The 7,161-nt window shown below is 54.6% G+C and overlaps 1 protein-coding gene across 1 annotated transcript in view; it reads left to right on the top strand.

Moving 5' to 3' along the window:
- Nucleotides 1–3,856: 3,856 nt before the first annotated feature.
- The window catches only part of RIMBP2 (RIMS binding protein 2), a 342,052-nt gene continuing 338,747 nt past the window's right edge, over nucleotides 3,857–7,161 (top strand). The window contains exon 1 of the mRNA XM_011981944.1: nucleotides 3,857–3,911. The gene's annotated coding sequence lies outside the window, so the exon portion shown is untranslated. The remainder of the gene's footprint in view (nucleotides 3,912–7,161) is intronic.

Here is a 7,161-nt window from a genome sequence, read left to right as displayed (position 1 = left end):
TATTTGTAACAGTTTTTCTGCGATTGGTTCCTCTGGATTTCCAAGTAGATCATCATATCATCTCCAATACTGCCTAGTTTTTAGACCTTTCTGACTACCCCACTACTTGTAAACAGGGCAGGTTTTTCTGAGAGATGTTCCTATCTGAGTGGTGCACTTATGGTGAACACCCAACTTCAAAAGGCTACTTGAAAGGATTTAGGGGGCTGCACTTAGCCACCGGCCTTGGAATTGGCCTCATAGAAAACTTGCTGTGCTTTGTGAAAGCTCGGGCCCGCAGAGGCGCTGATGTTCAGTGTCAGCACAGACCTATTATTAGCTGTCCAGGGACAGGAGATTCCACTTTAATGCTGAGCCTTCAGAACTACGTTGCAAACAAAATGACTGGCATTTTCTCAGACAGCAGTTCCAAGTGGAAACGGCCCAGTTGTGCTGTCTCCGTACGTAGGGCTGGAAAACTCTGTGAATGGCAGTTACGCAGCTTTGCATCTGACACTTCCTGACATCTGGCAAACACTCGTTCCATCCAGGACCAGATAAAACAAATGGTGCCTTATTCACAGGAGTCTAACAGCCTCACAGAGCCGGTGAGTAACAACGCCTTTGTGTGGCCTGTGTCCGGCCCAGAGCTAGCAGGTTGCCTGTACCAGGCGCTGGAAGAGGTCAGCACTTCTGATTCCGTCACCGAAACTGGTCCCCACCACGGCAGCTCACTTCTCAGAACCGGCCAGCTCCTTCCTGCTGGGTTGAACACATCCTCATTCTTCACAGGCACAGAATGGCTTCATCTGGATTGTTAGTTACCTAAGAGCACACCTCTGAAAGTCTCTGTTTTGTTACATTTTTTCAGTATTTTATGCACAAAATTTTTGTGAAGTTAGAACATAACACCAAGAAACGGAATCCTGCATTATTTTTCTTTTCTTTTTTCTTTTCTTTTCTTTTTCTTTTTCTTTTTTTTTTTGAGGCAGGGTCTCACTCTGTCCCCCAGGCTGGGGTGCAGTGGAGCAGTCACAGCTCATTGCAGCTTTGACTCCCCTGGGCTCGAGCGATCCTCCCACCTCAGCCTCCTGAGTAGCTGGGACCACAGGCATGCACTGCCATGCCCAGCTGTTTTGTATTTTTTGTAAAGATGGGGTCTCGCTATGTTGCCCAGGCTGGTCTAGAACTCCTAGGCTCAAGTGATCCTCCCACTCTGGCCTCCCAAAGTGCTGGCACTACAGGCATGAGCCACTGTGCCTGGCCCTGCAGTCTTTTTCTGATTTGACCATGTGTCTCTTGGCAGCTACAGTCAACTCTTTGGTCTCAAGTTGTCTGGTCGACACAGTGGGCTCCTCACGCCGAGACACATGACCTGCAGCCCCACACATGTGAGATGCCGCGGACGACAGTGCAGCCATGACAGACTTGGCGGGGCTGGTGCAGGCAGCAGTGGAACTGTTTGGGGCCCAGCATCTCTGAATGGAAACATTTTTTGCAGCTTATTTGTTTTAGAACCTTGGCTTTTCAGCCTATATGATCCATGGCATTCCTTAAAAATTAATTTCCTCTCTGCTGAGAAAATAGAGGTGGAGAGTCATTTTCATGCCACCGAATGACCTTTTAAAAGAGTGAGTCCTTTCTAAGGGGGAATAGCTTTATTTCCTTCTGTCAAATGTTTCATTCGTTCCCCAGAGGAGCCCGTGAAGTAGACATTAGGTGATAAGCAGACATGATCGTTTTACAGATGTGGGAAAAGACTGACCTGCTCCAGGCCACACGGATGGAGTCAGGAAGGCGCAGACTGGGTCAGTGGGGTCCAATGCACAGGCGCTTTGTACGGTCTTGTCATATGTTTTTATGGAGGTAAAGTTCACATCACATAAAATTAACCATTTTAAAGCGAACAACTCAGCGGCATTTAATACATTCATCGTCTTGTGCAACTGCCACCTCTCTCTTGTTCCAAAGCGTTCTCACCACCCCAAAGGAAACCCCACTCCACTAAGGAGTCACTCCTCATCTCCTCTCCTCCTAGTCCTCAGCAAGCACCAGTCTCCTTTCTGTCTCTATGAATTTGCCTATTTGGGGTATTTCATAGAAATGGGCTCATATGATTGATGGGCTTTGTGTCTGGCTTCTTTCCCCGGCATGGTGCTGTCAGGGTCCATCCGTGTGATACAATGAATCAGTACTTCATTCCTTTTTCCTGGCTGAATAATATTCTGTTGTATGGATATGCCACATTTTGTTTCCCCATTCATCCGTTGATGGGCACTTGCATCATTTCCACCCTTTGCCTGTTGAGAGCAGCGCAGCTGTGAACATGTGTGTACAAGTATCTGGTAACCAGTTCCCTCCATGATTTTCTGCAGTCTTGCAGTTTCTGTGACCTGATAACTCTGCTCCAGGGTGAAAAGGAATCATCTGTGGTTTGCCACCTACTCCTGGATACGGCGCGTATCTCTTTGTTCCATGCACAGAGGCTGGGGCTACTCTACACAGGGCTTGAAGGCAGCCTCCAGTCTTGCAGGCAAATTCAGAGGCATATAATTGAAAAGCCTATCCGGGAGGCCAAAATGAATCCCGATTGGGAAAACTCGCTGGACCCGTCTGTCACAGTGTTGAAAAAGTTGTCTCGGGAAGAGGCTTCCTCTGGCTGTCTAGATTTGAGACCATTGCAGTTCCTTTAAGATCCCAAGCAAAAACCACGGTGATGGGAGGATGCATTGGCTTTACTAAGGAGCCCATGTTTTTAAAACTTGTAAAGTGAGTCTAATTGGAGAAGCAGCAGAAAGCACCTCAGGAGAAGTCCTTCCTTTTTGTACAAAGGACTGGTGGTGAGCCCTTCCTTGGACTTCTTGTGGCCTACACTGGAGTCTTGTCCCTGCACAGGGCCATCATTAGTAGGAGCCCTCAGAGCCTCAGTTAGGGTATGTGGAGCCCAAATTACCAAAGGGGTTTTCCTTTGCATGAGCTACCTGATTTCGCACCTTTCAAAAACAAGCATGGGATTTTTACCCAGGGAAGGAAGCACGTGTGTGAAGTCCGTGCATGTTACCCAGGGTTTTTTCCCTCCTGCACCACCCGGTTGCTAGGTAGCGGGTGTATCTGTGCTACCACCTGAAGTTCTGTGGGAAGGGGGAACCCTCGGGGCCACTGGAGGCTTGTGGTGGGGAGGGGAGCCAGACAGGAGAGCAAAGACCCAGGCAGCTTCAGTCGCTCCTCTTCATCACTTAATTCTGAGGGCGCTTGAGTTTCCGAGCTTTCTGGAGTAGAGCCCAGGGCAGCTTTCACCTTGATGTGCTGATTGGTTGCCTGTCGGTTGCAGGAGTCCCCCGGCCTCCTGCAGGGAAGATCTTGTGCTGTTTTCCCAGGGACGGAGGGAAAAGCACCAACCCCAAGCCCTGTGTGGCTGAGAGCTGTTTGCCTCCATCTCTGTCCAAGCTTTTCACCACAGCTCTGTGAAAGAAAAACTGGCAGTGAGGGGTATAGCCATCTTGGTGTGTGTGTGTGTGCACGTGTGTGTGCATGTGTATTTGTGTGCATGTGTGTGTGCGTGCGTTCAAACACTGACGTTTCATAGGCTCTGGTTACTGCTGCATGGCGGATGATCCTCTCTCTCTCTCTCTCTCTCTGGCTCTGGCTGTCTCTCCCTCCCTCTCGACCTGCTTGCCTGCCTGCAGAAAACTAATGAATCATGTATAGCTGAATGCAAGCAGTGCAGACACACCAATGCCCTGCAATGTTGACTGGGCGCCGCCTCTGCCTGCCTCTCGCTCTCTGTCTCTCCCTCTGCTGCTCTCTCCATCCCTCTCTCCCTCTCCCCCTCCTCCCTCCCTCCCTCTCGCCCCCAGTTTGTAATCTGACACAGTATACTGCAGTTGTCTCCGGGTGAACCTCGGGAGCCTTGGCACAGCTCGCTTCTAAAGGTAGGCTGAGATTTATTTTTTTCTCCTAAAAATAGCTTCCCGTCTCCCCTCGCCTTTCTGCACCTGAGCCGCAGCGGCGATGATCACAGGGGGTTAGCCGGAAACTCTTTGCCCAGACAAAGTTTATTTTGCAGCGGATGGAGAATGCCCTTCAGCGTGGGGTCCGGGGACGCTGGGTGCGGGGAGCAGCGGCTCGCCCTGCTGGCATCTTGGTGCTGCCTGGAATTCAGGATCGTCTCGGAAGGGAAGGGCTGACCGACTTCTTCCTGGGTGCCGGGTGTCAGCTGCAGGGGTGCTGTGGCTCTGTCATGGCCCCCACCCCAGGCTTTTCAGAAAAGCCCCTCCAGGCAAAGTTTGGCACCCGATGGACACAGTCCCGCTCGCCTGGGGAGTGCGCCCCGGGCGTCTCAGACAGCAGCGGCTCAGGGCCTGGACTTGTCTTCTTGCGGGTGGGGTGGAGTGGGGAAGGGGCCGTGGGACAAACACATCAGAGTCCCCAGCTCGGCTCAGGTGCAAATGCACAAAGCCAGCAGCCTGCACCCAGGAATCTGTCAATTCACGTCCCATGGACTGACTCGAATAATGTGTTTGTCAAAACAGATGTTCCCTGGCAAAGTGTGTGCGTGCATGCGTGTGTCTGTGTGACCAGTGTGCGCGGGCTGCTGGCTGGGGGCAGACTCTCCCAGTGGAAACCGTATTTCACTGGCAAAGGCAGGGTGTCCGGGACCACCTGCCCAGGAGCTTAGGTCTGGGTAGGTCCAGGTGGGGGCCCGGACATCTGTCAGCAGAGGCCTCGGTGGGAGGAGCCTCCCTCCTGTCCCCGGGGAGTGCACGCTGAGGTCGGGGTCAGGGCTGGCTGGGGTCGGGGTCAGGGCTGGCTGGAGGGAGGAGGGAGGGAGGGAGGGAGGACTGCTTCACCTCCTGGCCTGGTCACTGGCCCCAGGGGAGGCAGGGGTGCTGGCTCCATTCCTGCGTGGCTGCTGGGTCCCTGCAGGTTCTTAGGGTGAGCGAGGAGGGAGGGAAGGGGGCCCTGTCCAGCCCCATATTTCTCTCACGGAGGAGCCCTGAAGGAGACTGTGGTCACGAGGGCGAAAACCCCACTTCATCCAGGGAGGGAGAAATGTCACAGATGGAGCAGGCCTGAGAGGAGAGAGAGCGGCTCCCTCTGAAATGGAAGATGGGTGGGAAGAGGAGGTGTCTGGGCTCCCGGGGCCCGTGGCAGGCCGGGCTGCTGGCAGCCTTGTCGAGCTCCGGGCTCCGAGCAGGAGCGGGCAGGGGAGGGAGCTGGTGTGCAGGCTCACTCGCCTGGTGTCTATGGGGAACAGTGGGGGAAGGCTCTAAAAATCACCGCCTCCCCCACGCACATGGCCCCTCCCTGGCTCTCTCCCAGCCTTGCTGGGCTGTCCCGGAATTAGCTTCAGACTCAGCCCCCGCTGGGCGGTGGGGTCTTGGCTTGTGGTGTGAGACAGGATCCCAAGCTCCCAGTGGGATGGGCAGGGTCTGACCGGCTCCGGAGGTTCCTCGGGGGGGCGTGGTGAGGGGAAGGCAGGCGGGCACCGCTTCTGCAGTGGGGGGTGGTGGGGCGTGACTGGGGTCGAGGGCTGTGCCGTGGCCATATGGCAGCTGCCTGGGGCCCAGAGTGGAGCCCTTGCAGGTTATTTCAGGGAAGGCGCTGGCGGCCGCTATTCCCCTATGCCCCTTCCGAGAGGATGGCAAACTGGGTCAGGGAGAGGGTGGCACTGCCCACGTGCCCGGGAGACAGGAAGATGCTGGCGCTGTGGGGGCCGCTCCCCACTCAGGAGGCAGGCGCCACACAGCCCTCCCCAGGGCACAGCAGCTGGCCTCCCCCGTGCTGCAAGCCCGGCAGAGAAACCCAAGCCTGCAGAGTCCGGGGGTGGGCGTGTGTGGTGCGGAAGCTTCCCAGGTGCAGCCGGACTGAGAGCCCCTAGCCGTGAAGATGAAAAGACAAGGTGGGCCCTACACTGTGGCTTTCAGTTTCATCTCTTTGGTCCCTTGCGCTGCTGGCGCCTGGAAGAGACCAGCGTGTACTCAGGGAGCGGGAGGAGAGGCAGGATCTGGCTCTTTCCTGAGCTTGCTTCGCTTTCCATTTCAAATCCACCCCCTGCCACATTTGTATTTTTGGAGTCCCGTTGAAGTTTTAATTGGAGCAGTGATTCTCACATGTTGGTGAGCGCTGGCATCCTGGCGGGTAGGTTAAGGGGCTACAAGTCTCAGATCCTCTGATCCAGCAGGTCTGGGGAGGGGCCGGGAATCTGCATTCCCACACAGTCCCAGGGGAGGTGGAGGCATCCAGGGACCCCGCTTTGAGAATCCTTGAACACAGCATGACCAGGGGGTGCTTTACGCATCTCTGGGACATGTCCTCAGCTCTCTGCTGGCCTTTGGCTGAGGTCATACATGGGGGGTGCTTTACGCATCTCTGGGACACGTCCTCAGCTCTCTGCTGGCCTTTGGCTGAGGTCATACCTGAAGCCGAGTGCGCCTCATAGGTTGGTCTAGACCCGCAAGTGCTAAACCTCAGGGACCAGAGGGCCTCGCCCGCCTGGGAGTTTCATTTGTGTCCAGGAGTCTCCTTAGGGCACGGCAATGAGCATCTGTTCCAGGTGGGCGGATACTCGACGGCTGAATGCTTCCGTGTTTCCCACGTCTGCCCGAAGGTTTGGAATCCGTGTGGTGCTGGGAACCTGGGGGAGAACCGGTCGGCTGTGCTGATCTGTTGTTGATCAGCCAGAGCTGCTGGTTCCAGAAACCTCTGTTCTGCACTCGCCTCATCCCTTGTAGACAGTGGTAGTGCACGGCTTAGCTCCTCAGTTTCTCTTTGGACTTTCACCCATTTGAAAAGCTGACTGATCACCTGTGGGGTGGGAGGAGGCCTGCAACCAGCTGAGGGCACCTGTGTCTCTTGTTGGTGATGCTGGTGCCACCAACCTTGGGTGCAAAGGTTTCGCTGAACCATACTCCTCAGTCCTCCCTCCCTCCTCCTTCCCTCCCTCCCTCCTCCTTCCCTCCTTCCCTCCCTCCCTCCCTCCCTCCTTTGCTTCCTTCCTTCCTTCCTTCTTTCCTTCTTTCCTTCCTTCCTTCCTTCCTTCCTTCGTTCCTTCCTTCCTTCCTTCTTTCCTTCTTTCCTTCCTTCCTTCCTTCCTTCCTTCCTTCCTTCCTTCCTTCCTTCCTTCTTTCCTTCTCTCACTCTTTTGTTCTTTTCTTTCAGTCTCTATCCCTTCTTCCCTTT

The sequence above is a fragment of the Mandrillus leucophaeus genome, unplaced genomic scaffold (assembly GCF_000951045.1).
Source record: "Mandrillus leucophaeus isolate KB7577 unplaced genomic scaffold, Mleu.le_1.0 Scaffold232, whole genome shotgun sequence".
Taxonomy (NCBI): Eukaryota; Metazoa; Chordata; class Mammalia; order Primates; family Cercopithecidae; genus Mandrillus; species Mandrillus leucophaeus.
Note: the sequence above shows the minus strand (reverse complement) of the source record. Positions and strands in the feature narration are given on the sequence as shown.